The sequence below is a fragment of the Manis javanica genome, chromosome 2, assembly GCF_040802235.1.
Source record: "Manis javanica isolate MJ-LG chromosome 2, MJ_LKY, whole genome shotgun sequence".
Taxonomy (NCBI): Eukaryota; Metazoa; Chordata; class Mammalia; order Pholidota; family Manidae; genus Manis; species Manis javanica.
In genome coordinates, this window is record NC_133157.1 from 60185601 (window position 1) to 60193984 (window position 8384).

At 45.5% G+C, this 8384-nt stretch overlaps 1 protein-coding gene across 2 annotated transcripts in view; it reads right to left on the reverse strand.

Annotated features, from left to right (window-relative positions):
• Positions 1-7046, reverse strand: part of KDM4C (lysine demethylase 4C) — a 506879-nt gene extending 499833 nt beyond the window's left edge. Inside the window, exon 1 of one of the 2 annotated variants that reach the window (XM_073228549.1) lies at positions 6900-7046. The gene's annotated coding sequence lies outside the window, so the exon portion shown is untranslated. The remainder of the gene's footprint in view (positions 1-6899) is intronic. The other variant, XM_073228551.1, reaches the window with a different exon arrangement.
• Between the last annotated feature and the right edge of the window lie 1338 nt (positions 7047-8384).

Consider the following 8384-nt stretch of genomic DNA (forward strand, 5'->3'; position numbering starts at 1 on the left):
AGAAAGGTAACCATGCCTTGGAACATACTGAATATAAGACATAATTTCCAACATCTATGTTTAACAAAGTACCCTCTCCAAAGCACTATTTTTTAAACTGGTTGCAATCCATTGCTGGGGCTTGAAATAAATTATTCAATGGCAAAAGCAATTTTTAATGAAATAACACTGACTAGAATAAAACAGAGGCTACCAATCTATCAAAGTGCATCGAATGTATCAATGGTTAAGTATTATTTGATTTTAGTTATTGTGGGTGTACATGTCTGTATATCTGCATGCATATAATATGTTCTGGGTAAGATGGAAAACATATTTTCTGGTGTGTTACCTGTCAAAAAAATATAAAAGCCATTGTTATAAAAGCATTTAGACTATTCGTCTGCTCAGTACCTGAAAAGAACTGAAGGTATAAAGACCGTTTAATAGGCAAAGCAAAACAAATATCAAAACATAGCTGTAAGGAAGAAAAGATCTCATGATTTGACATTTTTAAGCTTTATAAAACATAAGGATTAATAATACAAAGCTACAGCCCTACCACTGCTATTGTTACAATGCCTTTTACTCAGTAAGTAGCAATTAATCAACTGTGCCCTATAAGTATCAATACATCAACCAACTAACAGAATTAAAATCCTAGTAACTGATTTTTATTTTAGATTTTAGATCTTTCTCACTGCAGAAGGCAGATGACCTTTCCTGGAATAAAATCTCACTCTTAATGCTGAAGGGGGAAAAGTTTAAATTAACACATACCTAACTGCCTTTGAGAACTGAGTTTTTCAAAATATGCTCTTAATATGAGTTAACCATCAGATCCTATGAAGAGGAATTTGAAATGGAAAAATGAACACACTCCCTATGATGTAATTGTTGATTAAGTACCTGAATTTTGAAGAGTGAACACCACATGGCCATGGTTTGAGACACAAAGCTTCTTCAGAAATATAAAAGAAAAGTAGCTGGAGATTCTTCTTTCAAAAAAACTCTGTCTCATACAAGGAGATATACTGGTAGTAAAACATGGCAAATGAAAAGCCCATTCTTTATCATTTAGTGTGTATGAATGACTAGTAAGCTCATGTGAATAGCTATTTACAAAGCTAAAGATCACAATCCTTTCAAAATGGTAATAAATACCTACCTATGGAAGATTCTGGGAATAAAATTATATTTCTCATTCATTAAACCAAATATTCAAGCATTTTAACATGTCTCTATCCCATGTGTAACTGAGTGATTTCTTTCCTTTAATGTAGTTATTACTTACAAATGACCAATGTAACTATTTTTAGTTGTTGGTAGAAAAAAGTTTTATACAAGTTAAATTATGTTCACTGACATAACTGCAGAAGTATGAACATCCACAATAATGACTAGGCCTTTAACCAACATATTTATTTAAAAAATAAATAAATAAACCTACATGAATGGCCCAGTCAAGTTACACAAAGAAGTGGAATCTGTTGGTCATACTGAAAGGTTGGGAAAACATGAATACACTTCTTCACACACAAGAATAACAAGAATTCATATGTAGCCCTGGCATCTGGTTAGTTCTCTGTGTATATTATCCAGCAGGCCTAGAAATGCAGCTTCATTGATCTGGCACAAAACTTCAAGAAAAGAAGTCTGCTCTCTTTACCAGGGAGCCAGGGTCTGATCTTCACTGCACCCCTATCTGCCCATATGCAGTTCAGCAAGGCTTGTTGGAACGTGTACTTGTTCCCGTTCTTGGCCTTGAAGAGGTCACATCAGGCAAGAATGGTTCCATCAGTTTCCTCCATTTCAAGTCTGCTCTCAACTACAGAGAGCCTTCATGGTTTACAGACAAATCCTCTAATTTTGTTCCCAAAGTACAATATGATTGGATCCTTATTTCTGTTCATCCTATGTATTTCCTTAAAGTCCACCTGCATGGTCCTTCCCCTGCTCTCTTCTTTTGCCCCTTTTTTCCCCAAATCCACATCCTATTCACCTGCAGGCCCACCCCCAAACACCCACCAGGCCTTTCCTGATCCTCTCTTAATCTCTATGTCTCTGATCTATAAAATGGTGAGAATCATACTCTGGTACACACTTCATAGCATTACAGAATATTAAATGAGATAATGTATGTTACTTGCTTAGCACAGTGCCTGGTACATTGAAAGACCCAATAAATGTTAACTATTTCATTCTACATACCTCCTATAGCATTCATAACTTTCTATGTTGCCTTATATTTATTTACCTGTGTTTCACCTCCCAAAATCCTAATTTCATTAAGTTTGGGGCTCTGTCTACTTTGTCTTTGAACTCGCAGTAGCTCTTACATGTATTTGGCTGGTTTTATCCTATACTTATTTTTCATACTACATACATCATGTACATATATTTTTCATACTACATTTATATATTACATTTATATTTTTCACATTCTACTGATCATTTATGCTAAAAATATAGTATCAATGAAATATACAATTATATATTACATCCTGTATTTATCATTTATTGCCTGAATACAGTATAAGTGTGAGCATACAATCGTGAATCCTACACTCCATCAAATAGAACCAGTTTAATCACAGTTGAATGTTTTCTAAGTCTATTCCTTTCTCTAATAAGAAAAAATAGCATAGAAACTCTATTCCATTCTTCTGAGCAGAAACTCTATTCCATTATTCTTGCCTTTTATCTTGGCATAGTCGTGAACAATGAAAAGTCCTAACTAATAGCACAAAACAAATGCAGCCATTTCAATACTCAGACCAGTCACTTTGGTCGGAGGGGTTTGTGGTCCCTACAGAGGAACTGTCGAATGCATTTCAGGCTGTCACGGTGGAAGAGGTTCCTCAGCATTCTGCTTGCTTACCCCACACTGGCTTCAAACTGTGTTTCATTCGTGTCTCTGGTTAGTTCTCTGTGTACATTATCCAGCAGGCCTGCTGTCATCCATCCATTCGTGTCATTATCCATTCGTGTCTGCTGTCATCCTAATCAGACCATGGTTTCATTAGTGTTTTTCCTTAATTCTGCCTTATTAAGTAACATCTGACCAACTAACTTCTGCAAGCCAAACTGTTCCTATCATCTTTAAAAGGAAACCCTAACTGTTCGACCTACTACAGTGTCACTATGTCAGTGGAAGAAGCTAGCCCCAAGAGTACATATTGAATTATTCCATTTACATAAAGTATTTTTAAAAAACCAGCCAAATTGATATATTTATTAAAAGTCAAGACAGTATTAACTCTTGGGGAGAACATAATGACTGAGAGAGTTGGGGGAACATAGTGACTGGAAGGGCGTCAGATATTTCTGTGTTGGTAATGTTCTATTTCTTGATTTGGATGCTAGTTACCCAGTTGAATTCAACTTGTGAAAATTCAACAAGCTTAAGATACATATATTTTATTTTATCTCAATAAAAAACTTGGGTTTTGTGTCAACTCTGCCTGAAGTAAATAGGAAACTAGGAAAACTCAGAACTTGGGCATCTTTTAATCAAACTACATGTTAGTGTCATTTTAAAGACTTTTTTGTATGTCTCATCCTCCAGGAAAGAGTAAGATTACATGTTTTTATTGCAAAGATTTCTATGTGCCATTTATTCTTTTAATTTTATTTTCAATCCTGATTGACTTATGAGCCAACCAAACTTAATGAAAAGTTAGAGTTAAGTCCTTCTTCATAATTTCCTCTACAGAAAATAATTACAGACACACAGAAAATGACTTCTCCAGGAAACAGACGTGCAAGGGATGCCACTTCCTGAATTATCTTCTGCAACAAGCACTTCATCTATATTCTGGAATAACTACAAATTATCATTTCAACTCCAGAGATCAATAAATACAATATGACAGGGACAATAGTGGAAAGAATGTCCTCAGACTTAATTTATAAGCAGGAAAGAACACTCAAAGAAGACTGAGAACACTGAGCTCTCTTCTGAAAAGTTAGGAAGACATAAGTTTTTCTGCCACATAAACGAAGGCAGGACTGGTACAAAACATTAGTCTGCTGTTATGTCAACCTCCCCACTGTGCCTATTTTGGCCCAAAAGGGATTTCACCTACCACGGTGGAGCCCATCCAAGAAAACAGTTGCTTTTCCTATTTGGAATAATGAACACTTCCTTCCAAGCAAACCAGCTGACCCCAGGTATTCAATCTCTGATAAACCAACAACTATTTAGGAACTTGGTGGAGTCAGGGATTAGAGAAGATGCTCTCTCAAAACTGGTCTAAGGTGAACCAAGAATAGAGAATTACAGCAGCAATTTAACTTAACAACTCATAGTCAAGGATTGCTGAGTCCTCTGAGCAACAAAGGAAAGGAATTTAACCACCAAAAAGAAAAGGTGTTTTGAAAGTAACTGGAAAAGAAATTCCCCCTGCCCCCAACTCTTCCTTTCCAAGGTAATCTCAGGGCTAGTCTGGCTGCACAGACAGCTAGTGAAAACTGTAGTGCACTTAAAAGTCTTTCCTTCAGCATATTCCCAACTGCAGAAAAATAATATATGTCACACACTCCTGTCTCTAAATGCCTTCAAACTTTCTCCCAACAGCCTTCACTGCAACAGATCCTATTTCTGCCAACCCCCTACAGGTTTCACCTGTGTCACACATCACCACTAGAAGCAAAGTTACAGGAGGGAGAAGAGGCGGCATGGGAAAATTTAAACCAATACAAATAAATTTTTACACAAAAAAGCTTCCAGATTTAATGTAAAAAGGGAGGTCCAATGGGGAGCAGGACAGAGGGGGAAATAGATATCTAGCTTCCAAGGAAGAAATCATGACTCACCAAAGCTTCCAGGGAACAGAATGAGACTTTACATTTGTCCTGAGTTCACCTTCAGTCTAAGAAATGCTCTCTGAACTGGGATCTTTGATTGTCTGTCCTGCGTCTGAAACAACTGCCTTGGGTAAAACCCATAAAAGTCTCTGGGGCTTGGTGTCCCCATCCGTAGATAATAGCCAAGATCCCATGTACAGATTCCCAGTTCCCCATAACCTAAGGGAAATGGTCCGCTCGGGGGAGCTGCAGAGCATCCCACCCCGGCCCAAACTCTGGGGAGATGCTGATGTTCCAGAAGTAGGTCGGGAGGGTGCAGAACCCTCCTCTCCCTGACAGGGAGCCGCAAATTTCAAGAGTCCAGTCCCTGCGACGCTGCTCCCTAAGATTCCGTAAGCACCCTCCACCCCCAACGCTACCCCCGCCCAGGGTTTAGATGCTCCGGGGATGAGGGCCAAGTAGATGCCCGGGAAGCGCAGCAGACAGATGAGGAATACGAAGTACAAGGGCGGGGGCCTCCCCGGCCAGAAAGAAGGCTGGAGAGATCAGAGAGGTGCTGGGGACTCGCCCAGCGGGGGCGACCCGGAGGGCAGCCCTTATCTGTTCCCGACCCTCCTAGCTTTACCCGCAGAGCTCCAAAGCCCGGGCCCCTCGACTGTCCGGTGCAGAGCGAGGGGCGGGTCCGGGGACGGAGCGTCCTGGCTGCGGACGCACTGCGGCGACCCCGTCCGTCTCCCGCCGCTTCTGCCCTGACCCCCGCCTGCCCGCGTAAGGGAGCTAGCACAGCAAAACACACTCGCGCCGGCTTCCTGTTGTGCAACCGAGTCCTGAGTAAGTCCGGCCGGCCGAAAGGGCGCCGCTGCAGGCCCTCGGTTCCGAAGCCCAGAAGGCGGGGGCCGGAGAGGGGCCCGGCCCGAGCGGGACCCCGGGGGAGCCGCGGCCCCGCTCGCCGCTCCAGGCCCCCACCGAGCTAGCGTCCTCCTCCTCCTCGAGTATACTTTCGCTTCTTGCCACCCAACACCCCACGGCGAAGGTGCGACCCGCGAAGCCAGAAACGACCTTTCCCAAAGCTTCTCCCTCCAGGTGCCCAATGAATCATCCATAGGATGACAAATCCGTCAGGGACAAGTTTTCCAGGCACTTGGGTAACGTCCTCATCTCCGAGGTGACTTGTCGGCTCTGGTGAGTAACCTGGAGGTGTCCCTCAGGCAAGGTGTCTAGGGGAGAGCCGGCTACACACTCAGGTTTTCCAGAGAGCGGCCCGGGGCCACTTCAAAATACACGCACGCACGGTCATTTACAGGGACTGGAGCCACGCGCGGGACGAAGTCCCCGCGACTGAGACACTTTCCAAACAGCGCTATTCTGTCGGACCCCATAAAAATGTAAACGCGAGGTGACAAGCCCAGGGAGGAGTGTGCGCGTGTGAATGGAGCTGCGCAGGTTGTGGCCTGGGAGGTTATAGTTACACACCCGGGGGCTGTGGGTGGCGGGACCCGTACCCTCGAGGAGTTAACGTCACACCTAACGAGGAACTTCTAGAGCAATGGGGACATCGGCTTGGCTGAGGCATAATAGTGGAAAATAGTCTTCGTAGAGCTCCGCAAACACGTGGAACTGGAAAACTCAACTACAGCTCCGTGTGTGCGCGCGAGACCTCACGTCACCCCATCAATTCCCACTTCTCCGAAGTGTCCCTTCAGCGGGGACTCGGGTGGCACGCACGACCATGCCCGCGCGTCCCGTAACTTCCCTAATTGTGTAGCCTCCTGGCCCCTGTAGTTGAAAACAAAAAAAAAAAACAAAAACAAAAACAAAACCTCTTCCTAATTAAAGAAACTTTAAAACCTCGTTGATTTCCTGTCTGTCTTCTACCCCGCGCTCTGGGGCAGTTTGATTCCCAATTGACGGTTACTACCTATCTTAGGAACCCGATCTAGAGAATCTGGGCTGGAGGTTGCGCGTATCCTCAAACCCGCGCGAGAGCCACCGGCTCGGCGTGGAAACTATTTCTAATCCCTGGTTTGTCTGAGCGTTAACTTCCCCCCACTCTCGGGCCCCCGGTTCCTCCCGTTTCGCGCCTGCGAACAGTTCCTACGGCATCCACTTACCAGGTAACCGGGATTTCCGCAACAAAGCGCGGGCGTGCGAGTCCCTTCCCCGGGCCAGCCTGCGCGACTGCCAGCGGGCGGCCCGCGCGGGCGAAGTAACTTGGGGCTCCGGCCCTTCAGCGCGCTCCGCGGGCTCTGCCTCCTTCCGAAATGAAAACTCCCATCCAAGCCGAGGGACGGAGCACGGAAACCCGGCCCAAGTGCCGCGTGTGCGCGCGCGTGTGCGAGGGCAGCGGCAGCAGGGGGAGGAGGAGGCAGAAGGGGGGTGGCTGGACCCTCGGCATCAGCTCATTCTCCCGCCCACACAAACAGCCGGGGGATGCCTCTGGGGGCCGGCGCAGGTTGATGGCTAATTGCTTTCGCTGGGTCCCGTGGGGGAGCGCGGGCGTGAGCCTGGATGGTGCGGACGGCGCGCCGGAGGCGCGGGGAGAGGCGGCGGCGGCCCGGCGCTGGTGCCCGTGCGCGCCGCGCTCTGGGCTGCCCCGGCGGCGCAGTGTGTCCGCAGCCGTAGAAGAGGGGCAGGGGGAAGGAGAGAGGGAGGGCGGGAGAGGAAGGCGGCCTGGCGAGGAGCGCGGCTCCGTGTGCAGCCGTGAGGGCCGGCCTGCAGCCAGCTGCTTCCTGAGCGTGAGCGGCGGGGCGGGAGGCGGGAGGGGGCGGGGGCGGGATCGCTGGTCACCACGCCGGCCAATTCCGAGGCCGGGCGTGTGCCTCCCTCCCAGAGTGTCCACATACACACTCCTTCCCGTGCGCCAGGGAGTCGAGGAACTCCAGGACAGGGTAACAGCAAGAAGACTCTTCGGCAGCCTTCTTGGGCCTTATTTACTGAACTTTTTTAACATGAAAAAGTGTCAGCATCTCGACAGGACTTCGTCAAATCCTAAAGAACAAGTGAAAAAAAAATACCCAGTAGTAGAAAAGAGAGACAAAAACTAGAAAATGAGAAACGGAAGAAGGCCTTTCTAATATACGGACTAAGTGCATATAACAACTTCAAAAATAGGTGAAGCGCAGATGATTCCTTTGGCATCTTTTTAAAGTACGGTAAAGTACAGGCAGAGCAGAGAGGAAGGTGATGGTAGTATTTCAGGAAGGTGAAATTCTAAACACGGGCTGCTAGAATGGAGGCACATTCCCTGCATATGTTGCATATATAGTCGCACTTAGTCCTTAAGAATTAAATATTCTCAGCTTCATACCCCACCTAAGCTGTGATCCCACCCTTTCTGTTTGGCTTGATCAGAACCCTCAAGAGTTGTCCACACAACAGCAACTATTAGGGTTCCCCACATGTGTTACCACACATACACAGACTTCTGTCTAGGGAATCAATGCATGTAAAGCACAAATGTCCTCCAATTAGGCCTTTCTACAGAGAGAATATTATCCATTTTCATGAATGAATGAATAAGGATATCACTTAGAATTTCACCAGTCCTTGTATTCCATTCTAGGGCTGTCATTCAAATATAAATTAACATTCAGGTA